General features: G+C 44.2%; 1 protein-coding gene across 3 annotated transcripts in view; it reads right to left on the bottom strand.

Moving 5' to 3' along the window:
- The window catches only part of EML4 (EMAP like 4), a 266,824-nt gene that overhangs the window by 69,925 nt on the left and 176,050 nt on the right, over positions 1 to 20,849 (bottom strand). The gene's annotated exons all lie outside the window — the stretch shown is intronic.

Raw genomic sequence — 20,849 nt, 5'->3', positions numbered from 1 at the left:
GCATGAAGTTAATTTTTTACTGTATTTATAGTATTTTACTGACTAAATTTGAGAAGCATTGCATGCCAAAAAAGAATGAAACATTTGAGAGAATTTTTTTACATGCATGCAAAAAACTGATGACACCATAGAGCAATATGTCACAGAATTATGGAAATTCAGTAAAATCTGTGACCATGGGCAGCGGGTGAACCATTGGTTGGGGGAGGCTAGCCCCCGGCCGCCCCCGTCCCCCATAGCCCAAGCACATGGTTCCCTTGCTGGAGCTCCTCCCTTCCACGTGGCCACCAGCCCCCATCCCCCGGCCTCAGCCCCTGAGCGCAGGGTGGGCAGTACGCGGCCCCCCCCAGTCCCTGCGCGCAGGCCAGGGGTGGCCCCCCCAGCCTCAGTGACCCCAGCGCCCTCCCCCCTCCCAAGCACAGGATGGGTAGCCCAAGCGCCTCCAGCCTCCCTCCCCCGCGTTGGGTGGCCCCAGCCGCCCCAAGTCCCGGCCGCCCCAGCCCAGCACGCTTCCCTGACGAGAAGCAGCCTGCCTGGGCTAGGGCCAAGGGAGAAGGGCAAGCAGGAGGGGGCTCCGAGGAGGAGCATGGGCAGGGCCATGCTGGCTATTTGGGGAGGCACAGCCTTCCCCAGCCTATACGACGCCCACGCCTGTGACTTTACTGAGTTGCCAGAGTCTCTGGTCAGAGACAGAATCATTTGTGGTATTAAAGACAATGTGTTAAGGGAGAGACTGCTCCTCGAAGGAGATTTAACTTTAGAAAAGGCTCTCCAAATATGCAGGGTAGCAGAAGCACAAGCCAAAGAGCTGAATTCAAGCCAAAGGGGTTATTCACGTACTAAGTACTAAAGAATATAGCCAGAATAGGTCAAATCAAAGAGTGGAACCAATCGCTATGAAAACCACTGCTAGGGAGAAGACTGGATATAGATGGTTATGTGGAAGGTGTGGATCACAACATGGTCCCAAATAATGTGTTGCCTTTGGGAAACTGTCATAAATGTGGGAAGAATAATCATTTTGCAAAATGCTGCAAAAAAGTCAAGTCTATTTAGTTAAAGACAATCTTGAGGAGTTTTTCATAGATGTACTGGGATCTACCAAGCCTGATGAGAGGGATTGGATACTGCCTATGACAGAGAATGGAATAATTATTCCACTGAAACTGGACACAGGAGCTCAGGTTAATATTCTGTCTGAACAAGATTATCAGAGGCTGAATATAAGATCAAAACTGGAACCAACAAAAATAGAAGTAACTGGTTATTCTGGAAAAAAATATACCAGTGAAAGAGAGGTACATTGCTAGCATCAACGATAAAAAAATGTACAGGTTCCCTTTCATTGTGGTGCCAAAGAAGGTGACACCAATTTTAGGCCTGGCTGCATGTGAGAAACTCAGTCTGGTAAAACGGGTGCTCTCACTACAAGATCATACTGAACCTGGCTATGAGGCACTCTTTCGGGAATATCATGACCTGTTTCAATGGTTGGTTTTGCTTGCAGGGTGAACATATAATCTGGATAAACAAGCAGGTCCCTCCAGTTATCCATACATGTAGAAAGGTGCCATTTGCACTCTGTAATAAACTCAAGGCTGAGCTTGCAAGGATGGAACCAATGTACGTAATACAAAAAATTGAGGAGTCAACAGAATGGGTGAGCTCCCTTGTCATCATAGAGAAAAGTAACAGCCAGCTACGCATATGCTTAGATCCCAGAGACCTCAACAAGGCTACAAAAAGAGAACATTTCAAACTACCAAGCAGAAAAGAGATTATGGTTCAATTTGCAAATGCTCGATATTTCAGTAAATCAAATGCATCCTCAGGGTTGTGACAGTTAAAATGAACCGAAGAAAGTTCAAAGCTATGCACATTTATTACCCCATTTGGAAGCTATAGATTCTTATGGTTACCCTTCGGCATAGCTTCAGCACCAGAAGTGTATCACAAAACCATACATATGATCTAAAAACATATTAATGATGTTGACACCTCAATGGATATCATCATCATCATCATCATCATCATCATCTGAGGCTCAACAAAAGAGGAACATGATCATAGACTTTGGGAAGTCCTGGATGCAACTAGAGCTGCAAACCTCAAACTAAATAGAGAGAAATGTGCTTTAGGGGTTACAAAAGTGACTTTTGTTGGGGACATTATTTCCAACCAAGGTATAAAACCTGATAAAAGAAAGATTTCAGCCATTGAAATGATGCCATGTCCCCAGTCAAAGAAAGATGTCCAACGGTTAGTAAACTCTGAGGACAGTGTCCAGATCTTTCTCAGGGTTTCAACTACATATGTACACACACACACACACACACACACACACAAAATAATAAAACTACGGTCAGAGAACAAAGATTGGAAAAAAGATAACAAAAAATCTATTTCCAGTTATGAACGAGACAGAATGAGTGTGGATAATGTTAGAAATAAAGTGTAGTTAGTCAAGGTTTCCTCCTAGAACCAAACAACTAAGTCTGAGAACTGGCAACTCACCAATCTAGTGAATACCCTAGAGTACCTGAGGAAGCTCCTACTGAATTCAAAGGATTATTAGGATTGATTGAAATTCTGTGGAATAAAACTGGGGCCCTGAAAACACTAGTAATTACTAGATCTGGACATATTGTGACAAGCCTAACTAGACTTGAAGGAAGACCAACTCAGTCACTGAGACAAAAGAAAAATTATGAGCGTAACAACCAAGCTGAACCACTATGCCAGCTTCTATGGCATCATGACCTCTAACAAATCACAGAGCAATCAAATCTTAAAACATACTAAATAACTGCATTAATTTAGATTGCAAGCTCGCTACGGAAAGGTCTTCTCATTGTATTTGTCTGTAAAGCACCATGCATACTTATGATACTATATAAATAATACCATAGTACCGTAACAGAAATAACAACACATCCAGGCTGACAAAATTTACATTTACCATAATTTAATACAGTAAAAGCTTTGTTATCCAACATGTTGCTGATAAGTAAAACATTCCGGTTAACTAAGAGGGAGGGCGTTTAGGTGTGGGAGGGGGTGCAAGGCTGGGGGGTTGGGGCACAGGCTCTGGGAGGGAGTTTGGATGTGGGAGGGGGCTCAGGGCAGGGGTACAGGAGGGGGTGCAGAGTGCCGGATCCGGGTGGCGCTCACCTCAGGCAGTTCCCTGCAAGCGGCGACATGTTCCTGCTGCTCCTAGGCGGAGGCACAGCTAGGTGGCTCTGCGCGCTGCCCCTGCCCCGCCCCGAGCGCTGGCTCCGCAGTTCCCATTGGCCAGGGGCGGCACCTGCAGGGACATATCACCGCTTGCAGGGAGCAGCCTATGGTGAGCGCCACCCGGATCCGGCACCTCCCTGCCCCAAGCCCCCTTCCACACCCAAACACCCTTCCAGAGCCCATGCCCCGCACCTCCTCCCTCACTCTGAACCCCTCATGGCTATTCCTCCACATAGGAGAAGCAGGGACATGTCGCCGCTTCTGGGGAGCCAAGCGGAACCAGGTAGGGAGTCTGCCAGCCCCGTGCCAATCGGACTATAAACCGGACTTTCAATGAAGATCAGAAAAGGTGGTTTATAGAGCTTTCTGGCTGGTAAAGTGCCGGATAATACAGCTTTTACTGTATTTGCATTTACCAGTGCACAAAGAAATCTAATAACCAGCTAAGGAACCCAAAGAGATCATTCAAACAGAGTGACTGTACCTCAAGATCCTACTCTATGTAAATGACAAAAAGATCATAATACTAACAAATTTGACACACCTGTTTTATGAGGTGATTGTTCAGTCATTTGATGAGGTGAGTACTTGAATTTAGGTATTCTATTCATTCTAAACCAAAATCCTAATCTGACAGATGAATCAGTGTACATGAATATCTGAATCACGAGCTAGTTACACTTGAGTTGTTAAAGCTGCGGTTCTACTGCTTGTGTGACATATTTAATTTAAAGCAGTTAGCTTTATTATTTGGCAACAACTTTTATTGTTGATTTATAGTAGTTTGTTTTCTTGTTGTCTAACTGGCAGTAAAAGTAGATTCCAGTAAACCAAATTTATTAAGTCCTCTGACTTCAAAGAACGTGACTTCATGATGCATTTGCCACTTTTAATGTACTCAAGTCAGCCATCTGAAATGTCAAGAATTCATTTAACTTGAATTTCAAGCAGCCTTTAGTCCCAAAAGTAGAACTTCCCAGCATTGGAATCAAGTGAAGCAAGATTTTCATAATATTCTGAACACAACTGAAAGATAGCATAAAAGTGACCAAAGGGCACAAGTCACTGAAAATTATAATTTTGCAGTATTGCACCAATTATTCCTATAAGTAATGAATAGTAGTTACTGGGTCCAAATGAAATTAACCCATGCATACAAGTTTTCCCTTCTCAAGAATACAAAGTGGCTCAACTTAGTTTCACTGTAATAAAGCAAGTATCAAAACAATGCCAAAATGAACATAAAAACAGTGGTCCAAATTCTCTGCGTGTGTAAATAGTTGCAGCTCCACTTACCTCACTGGAATTTTGCCCATTTGCAGCAGTAGAGAATGTGGCGTAAAGTTGTCAATAGCATGGACCATCAATGAGAATAATTTCCAAGTAGCCAGACTAGATCTGCACTTATTTCACCAGAGATATGTATTATTTAGTTATATTTTTGTGTTGACACAGGCAACAACTGGTCTGAAACAGTTTAGATAATTATCCCAAACACGTCATATGTTTAATTGATTTTTTTCAATATACTTGTTATCATGTAAACTTTACAAAGACAAAACCATACTGGCTATCCACAGATGTTAAGGTAATAAAAATGAACCTTTTACGAAAATCTTGTCTTCATGCTTCCATAATTTAACATACAAATACAGTATTGTCTCCAGGCATTTACAAACAAGCACGCACAGTGAGAGCTTAAATTCCTGTTTAAAGACTGAAATTTCTTGGTGCTTATGGGTTAGCTAGCTAGTCCTGAAAGTACAAAATGACTCCAAGCACCTCTCACTCCCCTATTGCAAAGCAGGGACTAGCAGCATGTTCAATCCCTGGGGAACAGAGTACCTTGCATTGTTTGCTACTGAAGCAAGAAAGGAGGAGTGCAATAATGTGAGGCTTTGGGGAAGGGAGGTTATCTACACTACAGCATCCTCAGATACAGAGAAGCTCTCTTCATTTCCCATCTGAAAGACACTGCATTTTTGGCCTTTGCTGGTATTTTGTGCATATTCCAGATTATTCTAAGGATACTCTTTTTAATGTATTTAATCAAGATGTATGAATCAAATATTACTTGACCAAGCCTCTCCTTGAAAAAAAAGATACCACAGTGTTTTCTTTGCTTCCCCCCTTCTGTCTGAGACCATAAAATTTCATTAGGTATAACCCTGAGGGCAATGACAGTATTAATGCAAAATCTTTTGAAACAGTACAGATGATGGCAGAATATCAACAAAAACATTTTCAAACAGAATGTATTTGCCCAGGGCCAAATTCCTGTAAATACAAGCTATGAAAACCAGAAGTTTAACTCCCTTTTAATTTATATGGCTTAATTGGCATGTTGAAGAACAAACTGAAATTTATTGGTTTCCTCCCAAAGTTTTAACAATTTTCTGGGTACAAAGAGATATTTCAGATTTATCTCAAAATTTCTTCTCTTTCCATACCACCTCTTTCAGTAGTCTCTAGGAAAAGCTAGCTATTTCCTATGGTAGTGCAAAGCAGAAAAGTAGGTGATCAGGAAGAGACAAGAGGAGAAAATTTAAAGAACTTTGAATAGAAAAACAATTTCCCTATCACCCAGAAAGGCAGTAGATACAGAACTGACAATTCTGTATTACAACCTAGTTGAGGGATGTTCTGACTCACTGTTCTATGCAGAAACACACTTTTTAAAGTGGCAGAGACTTATCTTGACAACTACTAAATCCTTGTGCAGCACTTTGAAAATGTCCCCCCGAATATAGGAAAAAAAGGAAAAGAAAAACAATGATCTAGAATTGGTATGATCAGGGACCAGAGAAGTCAAAAAGAAAAAAAAAATACACTGAAATCAAGGCAAACAAACATTTTCAGCTGTACACACAATAATTCAGTTGCAGATGCAGTTTCTACATTGTATGGATTATTGTGCTATTATTTGCATCATTGTTATTATTGCTAAAAGGAGTTGAGAATGCTGGAAATGAGCTAGAGTAGAGTAAAGTAGGAAAGACAAGCTGCTCCACAAGCATCAGTACTTTACACCGTAATACAACACTCTGATGAGAAGGATTAATTATAATAGGTGTGACAAAATGGCCAATGTTAGTATGGTGGGTATCATGCTTTTCTTGGTGGGGGGGTGGGGGGGGCTAGGACGCCACCCCTTGCCTCTGCTCTTGGGGTGCCAAGGGCCCCGCTAGTGGCCCGGGAAGATGGTAGAGAAGGGAAATGGGGAAGGGGTCTGGGTTTGCTCCTCACTCTGAGCCCCAGCCCCTATCAACCCCTGTGGGTTTCTTACCCTCTTCCCCCTTGGGGAGGGTTACCCTCGGTCCTTGACGCTGCGAGACGGAGTCTCCCTTCCTCCGGTTCACTGGTCTTTCAATTCTCAGTGATAAATCTCCAAACTCCAATCCTTGCTCCACACAGTCCGCCTGAAGGAGGTTTTTTTTTTTTTTTAATTAGATTCCTGACAGGGCCTTAATTGGCTACAGGTGCTACAATTAACCTGTAATAACCTTCCCTAGTCTACAGCAAACCATGCCTTCCTTAGCTTACGGCTTATATATCTCCCCTCGACCACTCTCTCACTGCTCCCTGACCCTGCTGTATCACACAGGATTAAAAAAAAAGGAATCTCACTGAAGACTAAAGTATAAGGTAAAAGGTAGGTCTTAAAAAAATGGAATTGGTATCTTTGATTTCAGCTTCTACATGACAGAAAAGTTAAAGATGCCGAGTTGCAAAAGATACCTTCCGCATAGATGCCTTCAGCAAAGAGACCAATGTCACAGTATGTTCCAAATACCGAGCAATATCATCAGGAATTTCATGTAATTTCATCAACCAATGTACTGGACAATAGATCTTCAACTAAAGCTCAAGTTTACAGAATGCAAATTTAGGGATGGAGGGAGAGAATGCCTTCAAAGATAACACTGTGTTAGATTAGTTCCTCTAATGTATGGAAAAGCAGCTCTGGAGTGCTAGGGCATGCTGGCCATACGCCTTTTCCCTTACACCAGCATCAGGAGATGGAATAGCAGGAACCCGAGCCTTGGAACTCTGCGAGGAGGGATGGTCCCAAAGCCCAGACTCAAGCCCAAATATCTATACAGCAATTTTTAGCCCCGCAGCCTAACCCCCGTGAGCCCGAGTCAGCTGAGCTGGGTCAGCTGCAGCTGTGCCACAGATCTTTTATTCCAGTGTACACATACCCAGAGAGGTATAGGAAGATTGGATGAAAGCTAGAGAAGCAAACGGAATGAGGGATAGTTCTTTCCTCTAGATATGAGATAGGAAAAACTTCATCTCTGTAATTATCTGGAAGAGGGAGCATGAATACATTAATGAAATGTGCTGACACCACAGACATGGAGTCTTAGACTCCCATCTGACTGCAAGGAGGCAATGTGTGCCTCTTTTATAGGAACTCAAAGTTAATCAGGGGAATTCACCCTGTAGGGCAAGAAATCGCCTGCAAGACATGTGGAATTTTAAGGGTCCAGGACAGAGAATTGGGAGGGAACTGAAGATAGTAGCAAAGTAAAATATAGGGACCTAGGGCCTGGTGCAAGGGAGATTTTTCCATTCACTGCAGTGGGCTTTTGATTAGGCTCTATAAAGGAGCGATATATAAAGAAAGTAAGAAAATGAAATTGATCTGGGAAAAATGCCAACTAATTAATCTGGGAGAAAATAGTCCAAATGCAGGTATTCAACGGGAAGAAGAAATCTGGGATGCAACAATGGTGAAAGAGCCCTATGGGTGGGATACTGGACAGCAAGCTAGACATGAATTTGCAAAGTGATATGGCAGCCAAAAAACAAATGCTGAATTCAGTTTGGGGCTGCACACGCAAAGTCAGCATGTTGTGGGCAAGGGGTAATAGCCCAGCTGCAAAGCGACCTGAAACACTGCATTCATTTCTGAAAATCACAGTCCCAGACTACTGACAAACAGGAAAGATTTCAGAGGAGACTAACAAAAATGATCAGGGACTCAAAGGAGTAACACAGGAGGAAAAGATTAAAGAAATTTATATTTATAGATGAGCTAACAGAAGACTAATGGGTAGGGGTCTCAAGAGAAGATGAAAGCTGTCTACAAATATTTGAATGATATAAACTGCAGAGGGATGGAAACAAGAAAGGGAAATCCCACCACCACCACCAGGCAAACCTGCCTGATAGTGAGATGTCTCAGTATGTACAATAGCCTCCCAAGGGCAAGGGGGAAACCCACATCACTTTGTACTTTTAAAACAAGACTGGCAAAATATTTGAAAATGTACTGTAGAGAACAATCGTTCATTGCTAAGGAGAGAGACTGGAAGGCCTCACTAGTCTTTGTCATCACTAACTGCTACAATTCTAGGAGGGGGAGAATCTGCTCGACGTATTGAGAAAGCATCAAAATTATCCAACTCTGTAATATCGTTGCAGTAGATAAGCGTAATCACTACCAAGCAGGTGCTCAGATACCATGGTGATGAACACCATATAGACAGAATCATTAAAATCCCCTTCCCTTACAAATTAATCCTTCCCATCTGTCATCTGAACTGCTGTATACTGTCTACTCAGTGAACTCTAAAATCTTAAGACAGAAAAAGACATAGGGCACATGGCTCAACCCCACTTGTTTACATCATATATACTGTGCTTTGGCTTGTTTTTAAGCTAATCCTGACATTTACAAACTAAAAGAACAATTGTAAAATTAAAAACAGCTCAGCTATGCACTACAGAAATCTATAGTTAATTTGATTCAGCAACCTATTACTTTGTCCTCATATGCAGTTGTCTTCGACCACCTCCAGGCAGGGGTTTTGGCCAGGGGGAAGAGAGAAGATTCCAGCATTTTCATTCCGTGAAATGATTCTTTCCTTAATGCTAGCCGCTTTCCCAACAGCTTTCTCTCCCTTCAGCTCTACATCCAAGAATGGAATACATACACTATCCTGGGGAGCAAAAATCTTGAAGCTAGTTTCCAGTTAGATATGCTTCCTGCATCACAGCACAACCTGCCATCAGCCAAACCACTACGGTCATTAGACCATAACGTTTTTATATTACAAAAAAAAAGCTAAAATGTGACTGCAGTTTTTCCACTGTGGAAGAATTTGACAGTAAAAGTATAAATTTATTATTTTAAAATGTTGTCAAAGTGCCACCCAGGCAGTCCAAATCTATCTTAAAACAAATAAATTGATGTGTAATGACTTCACTCTATAAAGAGCACTTAAAGGATATTTAAGGGTTAATAGTTTTACTGTAATGTAAACGTAATAATGTTAAATGTAAGTATAAAACTTTGTTTCTTCACACATGAATCAGCTGGCAGGGGGAGCTACTGATAGACAAGTATCAATTCCATTACATACTGCTGTGAAATAGCAGAAAGCAATCAGCAGCTGCTCTGGAATAAATTCTATTGTTGTATAGCTAAAATCAAGGGCCAGAGGAATGAATGTTGAATGTATATATTTCATAAGCTCAGTACATCTAGTGTTATCTACCTGCTTAACAGATGAAATTCTGGCTTCACTGGAGCCAATGGCAAAACTCATTGATTCCCTTAGTATCTGTGTGTGGGGGTGACATTTAAAAGAACAGAAAGTTAGCAAAAAATAAAACATACAAAGACAAACAGAAAGAGTCCAACTGCACCCTCAGATACACAAGTGACTTCAACATTGGATCTACCTGACGAAGAAGGACCTAGTGAGGGCTTTAAACTCACCAACCTAGTGAGGTGGGCTTTAAACTAGACTTTATAGATATGTCTACACTGCAATTAGACAACCGTTGCTGGCCTATGCTAGCTGACTCGGGCTCAAAGGACTCGGCTTATGGATTGCTTAATTGCAGTGTGGACATTTGGGCTCAGGCTGCAGCCTGAGCTCTGGGACCCTCCCACCTTATGGGTCATAGAACCAGGGTTCCAGTCCCAGCCCAAATGTCTACATCGCAATTAAACAGCACCTTAGCCCGAGCCTGCTGGCACAGGCCAACTATGGGTTTTTAATTGAAGTGTAGACATAACCTAAGGGGGCAGGTGACAAAATCCCACAAGCAAGTATAAAAAAAGATTATATGTTGACGAAGGGCTGGAAGTTGGAAGGGGAGTCAGGATGGAAAATTATAATAGGGTATAGAACCAACAAGAGGGAATACAATCTGCTCAGCATCTTAGATTCTATATACAAATGCAAGGCGTATCGGGAATGAACAGAAAAAGCTGGAAAGCTTAGTACACAAGCAAATTATGACTTAACTGGCACCACAAAAACTTGGTGAGATTAATCTCATGAATGGAATATCTGTATAGAGAGGGATAACCTGTTCAGGAAGAACAGGCAGGGAGGAGATGTTGCATTATACGTTAAGAATGTATACACTTGTTCTGAGGTCCAGAAGGAGGTGAAAGCAGACCTGTTGAAAGGCTCTGGCTGAAGATAAAAGGAGGAAAACTGGAGCAACATTATCGTAGGTGTCCACCATCTACAGACCACCAAACCAGAGGGAGGAGGTGAACAAAGCATTTCTAAAACAAATAACCGTAATACCCAAAACACAAGAACTGGTAGTAATGGGGGGACTAACTACCCAGATATCTGTTGGAAAAGTAAAATGGAAAAACACAAAATGTCCAGTATGTTCTTGGAATGTGTTGGGGACACCCTCTTATTTCAGAAGATGGAGGAAAAACCAGGGCAGCAGTTATTTTAGACTTGATTCTGACTAACAGAGAGAAATTAGTTGCAAATCTGAAGATGGAAGGCAACGTAGGTAAAAGTGATAATGAAATAATAGACTTCACGTTTCTATGGAAAAGGAGAGAAAGAGCAGCAAAATAAGGACAATGGACTTCAAAAAAGCACAAAGCAAACTTCAAGAAACAGAGAACTGGCAGGTAAGGTCCCATGAGAAAAAATTTCAGGAGAGGTGGCAGTTTCTCAAAGAGACAATATTTAAGGTACAACAGCAAATTATCCCAAGGAAAGATAAGAAGAATAGTAAGTGGCCAATACGACTGCAACAACAGCGCTTTAATGACCTGAAAATCAAAAAGAAATCCTACAAAAAATAAAGTGGAAACAAGACAAATTGTTAAGGATGAGTACAGAAGAATAGCACAAAAATGAGCAGGGACAAAATCAGTCCTACATTTCTATGATTCTATGTATCTGATGGTGAAATGGTGAATTGGGCCTGGAGAGGCCAATTCTGTAGTCCTCCATTAGGCATGAGTCATGCTAACATTGAGTTTTGCCTGTATGAGCTCCAAGACTGAGTCCACAGTCTGCATGACGGTAAAACGATGGTAAAGACAAAGATGAAAGAAAAGTATTAGGAATTAATGAAGCACTGAAGATTACTAAAAATAACAAAATTAGGAATGTACTGTGTGTTTTTCATTAATTCTTTCACATATGGCATTTAATTTATTGCTATCCAAAAATGTCTTTAGGGATTGTACTTTTTATAAAGTGAATAAGTGAGTCATGCACAGAGCTGCTATCACTTTAGACTTTATAGTCATAAAAAAGAACCCTGGCATCCCAAAGAAAAAAGTTTATTTTTATCTTCTTTAAGATACATAGAGTCTTTGGCACCATGCTCCATCCTTCTGGGTGTATAAATATGAATACTTTATGGTTAGTACTTGAAATCACGTCTCTGCTGAAATAAGAAAATGCAGGTTTTTGCTAGGTGATTATAAACACCTGCTGGTAAAGAACTTAATAGAACAACTTTAGCTAAGGGCCTAATAATGCTGTGGTAAGCACCTGCATAATTCACACATGCTTTTGTTGGATTTCACGGAATAGGCCATATGCCTTCCAGCACTGGAATTTGTTCTATGAATAAGGTTTACAAGGATTAATGAAGCAAAAGGAGAAAAAAATTCCTGGAGCAGGCAAAAAAAATATTTAAGGGTCTAATATTAACTAAATGCTATCATCATTGCTGAATCATCCTTGTCTTTATCATGTCTGTCCCAGCTGGGGTCTAGGAAAGCTCAGGACTTGGATGAGGGCTAACTGGCTGCAACTCAACTCAGAGAAGACAGAGGTAATGTTGGTGGGGTTAGTGCTAATAGAGGGAGCATGGCCACCATCTGTAACAGGTGCACACCTTAGCTGAGATATTATACCCAGGGCTACTCAACAGAATGCCCATGCAGCAGCTATGGCCAAGAGTGCTTTATTTTTCCCATCTGCTCCAGCAGGAATGCAGAACCCTGATACAATTATTTATGCCTTGCTCATGTTAAAATTAAACTGTTCTACTGTGCTCTGCATGGTGCTACACACTAAGACCATTCAGAAACTAAAGTTAGTGCAGAAAACTCTGAGACATCAGTGCAGCACAGAGGAGAGAGCAATGCAGTGAGAAAGGTAAGTTTTGCAGAGACCATGAAGATCTCTGTCCACTTGAGGGGCTCTGTTTCTGTCATACATGGGGGGTGAGAGGCTCTAGAAAACACCAGATTTTTGTATTTATTTATTTAATTTTGATAGGGAGGGATAGCAAGATAAGCCTATGAACTGGATAGGGAAAGAGATCAGAGCGTACACTCTGGAGGGTATGGAGGTAGAAACAGAATCAGTCTCTCAGTTAGGCCCCTCAGGACAAGTTTACTTATCCTACAGATTCTAAGAATAAAACAATTTTTCAAAATGTATATTTGCTGAGCTTTTTTTCAACATTTAACCATTTTTTAAAAAGGGGAAGAAACATATTTTCCATGCTAGGAATCTCAGGCTGCAGTCAAATCTCATGCTGTTCCTTCAGGGAATCATTTAGATTAATTCTCCTCTCTTGTAGCAGTCATTACCTCAAACCTTGCACTTTTATAATTAGGAGATAACGTCAACGGAAAAGAATGTTTTCACAAGATAATGGAACTCTAGATGCTAGACAAATGTAGTGCTAAGATGTAAAAGTGTAAGACGCTTACCTTGTGACTTTCTACTACAATCAGGTATGGAATCCTGAACCACTAATAATTTACTTCACAATAATGACAGGATTCAAACGGACCATCATAATGGATTGAGTAAAAATATATATACTAGAGTAATTCCAGGATGTGCAAAGCAGCACCAGGTTGTCATCTTTCATCCAGCTGTCCCATGAAAGCGTCATCAGTATCTCAGTGTGTATTTGATTTCTTCTCTTAGGGCCTGATCCAAATCCCACTAAAGGCCAATGAAAAAAACACATTGACTTTAATGGTAGAGGGATCGGGCCCTTAATTGGCACTGCTGCCTCACTTTAAGGCCGCTAAGGTTTATTAATTCATCTCAGTCCAAATTACAGTTTGAGCCTTCTTTAAGCCTGTGAGTACTCCAAGTGAGCTAAAGTGAGACAGGTACCTATATGCTTAGCTGGACCAGGGCCAGAGTGCTCAGCACGTTGCAGGATTATTTAACGCTGACCTATGGGGTGTACGTGTGTGTGTTGGGGGGGGGGAGGTGAGTGTGCCTGCATGTTTTTTTACTTATAAGTATAAACGGACACCTGAATGATTTTTATTTATTTAGTGGGGGATTTGGTTTGATGTTTGAGGGTTTTTCCCCCACTGCTTTTTTAATATTAAAATATCGAGCCTTATCGCCCCGTTTTTTTTTTCCCTGGAGATTCTACAGATACTTAGAAAACTAGCACAAGACTTGACAAGCTTCAGGAACCTCGGTCAGTGACAGGAAAGATATTTTTACTCAGACTGTTTAAAACTCTTGGCTTAAAGTTAAAAGCTATTAAGCTCAAACTCTTCACAAAATTCATGGGAGAAAAAAATGACACACCAGATTCTAATGTTTCTAAAAATCAAAGGGGGATGGGGGGACATAAACAAAATGTAATAATGTTTTGTTCTTTTGAAGGTTATCCTTAAGAGCTAGGTTCCAATATATAATAGAAAGAAACTACTTAAATTTGCACAGATTTTTACTGTTCCTAAAGGTGTTGGATTGCCAGTCATGGAGACACACCCCTGTGCTGTCTCCTTTCCACTGGGTGTAAAAGCCAGAGCGGCATAAGCTCTGAAAACCCAATAGGATCCCCTCACAAGCCCTACAAGAGAGGGCACACAGGGGGCAGGAAGGGTGTGTTGGGGTGGGGTGACAGCCTGGAGTGTTGGGGACATTCCAGGGAGGACTGCAGGCCATAGGGTAGACCAAAGAGGTTGCTGTAACGTAGGCTATATTTACACTTACGGTGGCGTGTAGAATAAAGGCACTTCAGGTGTAGCTACCTACTGCAATGAAAGGCTCCAACAGCAGGGAGGCAGTGGGGAAGAGCTCTGGCAGGGGGATGCAGCGGGACACTTCACTGCTAAAAACTGGCAGTGGAGAGGCACTGCTTGGGCATGCAGAGAACTTGTGTAGGATATACACCCTAGGGGTTCAAGCGTGTATGGCACTCTACTCACCTAGGCCATGCCTCAACGTATACACCGCTATTTACACCCAGCCTCGCTGGGCATGCAGCGTCCATAGTCTACACTGCCCTAAGTGTAGACGTACCCTTAGCCAGATCCCTAGCAATACATTGTGCCAGGTACCTCTTCAGGCCCCAGAACAGCCCAGGATTATGAAGGCACAAAGGTGGCTTAGAACAACCAGAGCTGCAGCCCCACCCCCACCAGAGCTGCACCTTGTAGAGGCACAGCAAAACAAGTACAGGACAGACAGAAGCAGCATAGGCTTCCCCAACCCCATTCTGCCAAGGGTGTCTCAGTCCTGAAGTGGAGGGACTACCTCTGAAAATAGCACACTGTTTGCCTGTGAAATCTTTTCTGGTCAGACAGCCACAGGAGTTGATTGTGATAGTGATACTTATGTGGGTAGTTGTCCAGAGTAACGGAACGTTTAGTGCACACCAACAGAGTCCACATGTACAATTAGCGCACACAAGAATGTACACCTCTCTGTGTAGACAAGCCAGCTCTGCATAGTACATTGTAACTAAGGGTATGTCTACACTACGAGAGTAGTTCGATTTTAGTTAAATCGAATATGTGCAATCGATATTAGAAAGTCGAACGTGTGTGTCTACACTAAGGACAGTAATTCGACTTTGTGAGTCCACACTAACGGGGCAAGCGTCGACATTGGAAGCGGTGCACTGTGGGCAGCTATCCCACAGTTCCCGCAGTCCCCGCTGCCCATTGGAATTCTGGGTCGATCCGCCAATGCCTTCTGGGTAAAAAAATGTGGCGAGGGTGCTTTTGGGTAACTGTCGTCATCCGTCAGTCACTACCGCCCTCCCTCCCTCCCTGAAAGCGCCGGCGGGAAATCAGTTCGCGCACTTTTTGATCAGTGACAGCGCGGACGCCACAGCACTGCGATCATGGATCCCGCTGCGACCATCGCTGCAGTTGTGGCCGTTCTCAACGCCTCGCAGCTTATCATACACCTTTCCCAGAGGCAGATGCAGAGAAATCAAGCGAGGAGGCTACGGCACCGCCGTGAGGGCCTGAAGTCGGAGAGTAGCACAGAGCTGTCAGAAACCACGAGCCCCAGCGCCCAGGACATCACAGTGGCAATGGGGCATGTGGATTTTGTTGAACGGCGATTCTGGGCCCGGGAAACAAGCACGGACTGGTGGGACCGTATAGTGCTTCAGGTCTGGGATGAATCCCAGTGGCTGCGAAACTTTCGCATGCGGAAGGGGACTTTCCTCGAACTTTGTGAGTTGCTGTCCCCTGCCCTGAAGCGCAAGGACATCCGCATGCGAGCAGCCCTGACTGTCCAGAAGCGAGTGGCTATAGCCCTCTGGAAGCTTGCAACGCCGGACAGCTACCGGTCAGTCGCGAACCACTTTGGCGTGGGCAAATCTACCGTGGGGGTTGTTGTCCTGCAAGTAGCCAACGCAATCGTCAAGGTACTGCTGTCAAAGGTAGTGACCCTGGGAAACGCGCAGGCCATCATAGATGGCTTCGCAGTGATGGGATTCCCAAACTGCGGTGGGGCTATAGATGGGACTCACATCCCTATCCTGGGACCGGGCCACCAGGCCAGCCAGTACATCAACAGAAAGGGCTACTTTTCAATGGTGCTGCAAGCACTGGTGGACCATCGGGGACGTTTTACAAACATCAACGTCGGATGGCCGGGCAAGGTTCATGACGCTCGCGTGTTCAGGAACTCTGGTCTGTTTAGACGGCTGCAGGAAGGCATTTACTTCCCGGACCACAAGATAACTGTTGGGGATGTGGAGATGCCTACAGTGATCCTCGGTGACCCAGCCTACCCGCTAATGCCCTGGCTCATGAAGCCCTATACTGGCGCCCTGGACACTGCACAAGAACTCTTCAACTACCGGCTGAGCAAGTGCAGAATGGTGGTGGAGTGTGCTTTTGGCCGTCTCAAAGGGAGATGGAGAAGCTTACTGACTCGCTGTGATCTCAGCGAAACCAATATCCCCATCGTTATTGCAGCTTGCTGTGTGCTCCACAATCTCTGTGAGAGCAAGGGGGAGACCTTTATGGCGGGGTGGGAGGTTGAGGCAAATAGCCTGGCTGCTGATTACGCCCAGCCAGACAGCCGGGCGATTAGAAGAGCCCAGCGGGACGCGCTGTGCATCCGGGAGGCTTTGAAAGCCAGTTTCAAGACTGAGCAGGGTACCCAGTGACTTTTAAGTTTGTGGACACAGAAGCTGAACTTGCCCCCGTTTCTTTACCCGGTTGCCGTCGACTATCCTCTCCAGTTACATACCCCCTTCACCCCCTTCCCAAAAAATAAAATCTGTTCTGTTTTGTTAATGGACACCGTTGTCTTTATTACTGTTTTCGCGGGAATGTTTTAAACCTGGGACGCAGACTGTGGCATAAGATCTGTAACTGCCCTCCCCCGCCACAAAGTCACAGAGCAACACCCCCTCCCCCCCCCAGGACATGAAAACCACCTCCCAGACTGACCAGGATAACTAGTCACTGCACTGTATATGTGCCCTGCTGCTGGACCTGCCCCCTGCTAAAGGTGACTGTCCTGTCCAATTACCAAGCCCCTTCCCCCCCCCTTCAGACAGACTCTCCTCCAAAAGAAGAGGATGGAAACAGTAATGAACAGAAACTTATTTTTTATTAACAACCGCACATGGAACGGGGGGGTGAAACTTGGACGGGGTCTTGTGTGAGGCGGGTAGGAAAGGACTTTTCAAATTTTGGGGAATGAGAGCCTTCTAGTGGTAGAGCAGTCCGCAGGGGTGGAGTGAAATTTTTCACGGACCCTGCCGCCCCTCCGTGTTTGGACTTTGGGTGAGGGGGGTATGGGACTTGGTGGCGGGGCAGGGCAGTTAGAGAGAGACTGCAGCGGGGCTCTCTCCTCCTGCCTCCGGTCCTGCAGAACATCCACAAGGCGGCGGAGCGTGTCCGTTTGCTCCCTCATTAGTCCAAGCAGCGTTTGAGTAGCCTGCCAGTCCTCCTGTCGCCACCTCTCCTCCCGTTCAATGTTTGCCCGGTGCATTTGGGACAAGTTCTCCCTCCACTGTGTCTGCTGGGCTGCCTGTGCTCGGGAGCATCCCATTAGTTCAGCAAACATGTCTTCCCGTGTCCTCTTCTTCCTCCTCCTAATGTGCGCTAGCCTCTGGGCAGATGTGGCTGTGGGAATTGGAAAATGGGAGTGAATTCCTGAGACAGATCAATGTATCTGTGAACAGAGAACATAGTCTTTCTCTGTGAACAAGACCATGCAGAGCACCTATCACACGCGCACTGAGGACAAGGTCGAATTTTCGGCCCTCGCCTACAGTGCCTGCGGTCTTGCTGTGGCGAGCTGAGGAGCGGGGCAGGACACCGGACTTTGTCTAGCTGGCAAACATGGTAAGCCGTAGACTTGGGGCTGCTTAAAACTTTAAGAGTGGCACTGGCCTCCTTTCACATAGAAAGCAATGCGAGTCTCTGCTGGCAGCAATCCTGCAAGCATGAACTCTGCCCCTGTCCCAGCCCCTCGCGGCTGTAAACCGCGTGGCTGTAAACCGGCGGTTGCAGTTCTGTAAAGGGACGGGCAAGCAGTCCCAATACTAACTTTCCCCTACCTAATTCACAGCAGGGAGTCATGCCAGACATCACCCTCCTGAAGGTCTCTGCGAGCCAGAAGGAGCGGATGCTTCGTGACAGCCTGCAGAAACCGGGGCCATTTGCTGCAATGCTCTGCAAGGCCATGATACCCGAGTACCTGCTGGCGTTGTGGCAGGGAAACGTCTCATACCACGGGGGGCCTAATAAGCTCTCCCTGCCCAGGAACCTGCTCATGAGGCTTGAAAAACACCTGCAGGAGGCCTATGAGGAGTTCTCCCCGGAGGATCTCGCCTCTATCCCCGGATACATTGACCAGTTTTTGGCTTAGGTGCCCTTGGAGGGACAAAAGAGTGGAGCGTTTTGGGCAGTATAATCATGAAGCGGACATTGTGAAATTTTTTGAAAATAGTTCGGACTATATATTGAAGCGCCCAAAGACAGACTAATCATGATACCCTTTGCACATATTCCCGTTTTGTTGGACTTTACTCTTTACATGTTTTGAAGCACTTTACCCATTGTTAATATTTTAAATCTTCCTGTCCTGTTATAAATAAATGTTTACATGTTTGAAAGCACTTTAGCTATTGTTAATATTTTAAATATGCCAGTTATGTTATAAATAAATGTTTAGATATTTAAAACACTTACTGCTTGATCCTTCCCCTGAATCTGTGTCTGGGATAACGGCTGGGGAGGGTTGGTAGGGGATCTCTGTGAGGGTGATGAAGAGCTCCTGGCTGTCGGGCAAATCAGCGTTGTAAGCGCTGTCGACTGCCTCGTCCTCCTCATCTCCTTCCTCCTCTTCCCCGTCCGCTGAGGAACCGGCCACGGACAATATCCCATCCTCAGAGTCCACAGTCACTGGTGGGGTAGTGGTGGCGGCCGCACCTAGGATGGAATGCAGTGCCTCGTAGAAACGGGATGTGTGGGGCTGGGATCCGGAGCGTCCGTTTGCCTCTTTGGTCTTCTGGTAGCCTTGTCTCAGCTCCTTGATTTTCACGCGGCACTGCGTTGCATCCCGGCTGTATCCTCTCTCTGCCATGGCTTTAGAGATCTTCTCATAGATCTTTGCATTCCGTCTTTTGGAGCGCAGCTCGGAAAGCACGGACTCATCGCCCCACACAGCGATGAGATCCAAGACTTCCCGATCAGTCCATGCTGGGGCCCTCTTTCTATTAGATTGCACGGCCATCTCTGCTGGAGAGCTCTGCATCGTTGCCACTGCTGCTGAGCTCGCCACGGTGTCCAAACAGAAACTGCGATTCAAACTGCCCAGACAGGAAAAGGAATTCAAATTTTCCCGGGGTGTGGCTGGTCAGAGCATCCGAGCTCGGACTGCTGTCCAGAGCGTCAACAGAGTGGTGCACTGTGGGATAGCTCCCGGAGCTATTAGCGTCGATTTCCATCCACACCTAGCCTAATTCGATATGGCCATTTCGAATTTAGCGCTACTCCTCTCGTTGGGGAGGATTACAGAAATCGATTTAAAGAGAGCTCTATGTCGAACTAAATAGCCTCGTGGTGTGGACGGGTGCAGAGTTAATTCGATTTAACGGTGCTAAATTCGACATAAACGCCTAGTGTAGACCAGGCCAAAGAGGTCTGGTTCACAGTGGCTATACCCCCCAAAAAATAAAAAAATCATAATTAGAAAATGTGTTAACTAATGTGAGGTTAAACACAACTTGGCACTTAACGTGTCTTTGTCTAGGTTGTGTTTAAAAATGTGCTGGCTGGTCATGTTAACCTCAGTGGGGGGGTCCCCTATGGTTTACCGCAACCAGATAAAACATTTAAAATTACAGCTGTCCTAGGGCACATTAAAGCAGAACTGTGTTTAACACTGCTATTTGAAAGATGTTAGTGAACACATTTTCTAACAAGATGCTTTTCTCCCCTCCACTACAGACAAGACCAATGTCAGTTGAATCATCCGTCTCTGGTATTCCTTTGATTCTGTTCCATATCAATGCAACATATTGCTCCACTCCTCAAAGTTATCTAGGTAGACTCTCATCATTTCGTGAAAGCCTAGATCACATACAGATTAATTAAACCATTTTCCATCTATCTAGGTACTTATATGGCCTCTACCAACTTGTTTCACGGAATTTAGAGCCTCTGGGATAAGTCATTTGCCAGGATGAGATGGGTGAAGGTGAGTCCAGTCTCAGGTTACATGGGAGGACACCAGGAAGAAAGAAATAAAAATGTAAGGATACTTGCACAGTGTATCATTACACTGTAAGTTGTGTTTGCCAAAGATTTGATTCCTTTTTGGAAAGCTTTGTCACAACTGAAATTACAGACAGGTTAGAACCACTTCTGTACAATAAACCCCATTAGTGAATATTTTGCCTTTAGAACCATCATCACTGTATACACAAGAGGCATTCATTCTCAATGACTGTTGAATCTGGGCTGGTGCTTCATATTGTCATGAAGCATTTCCTGGCTGCTCTTTTATGAAGCCTTTGTATCAAGGTTGTTCATATTGTTTTAATAGGAGATTTTTGATAAGTTGGAATCAGTTAAAAAGATTTATTTAATGCATTTTTTCAGCAAATTTGAAAATTAAGAAAAGGCACTT

Source organism: Terrapene carolina, unplaced genomic scaffold, assembly GCF_002925995.2.
Source record: "Terrapene carolina triunguis isolate 2854851 unplaced genomic scaffold, T_m_triunguis-2.0 Scaffold120, whole genome shotgun sequence".
NCBI lineage: Eukaryota > Metazoa > Chordata > Testudines > Emydidae > Terrapene > Terrapene triunguis.
This window is presented reverse-complemented; position numbering and strand designations above follow the sequence as displayed.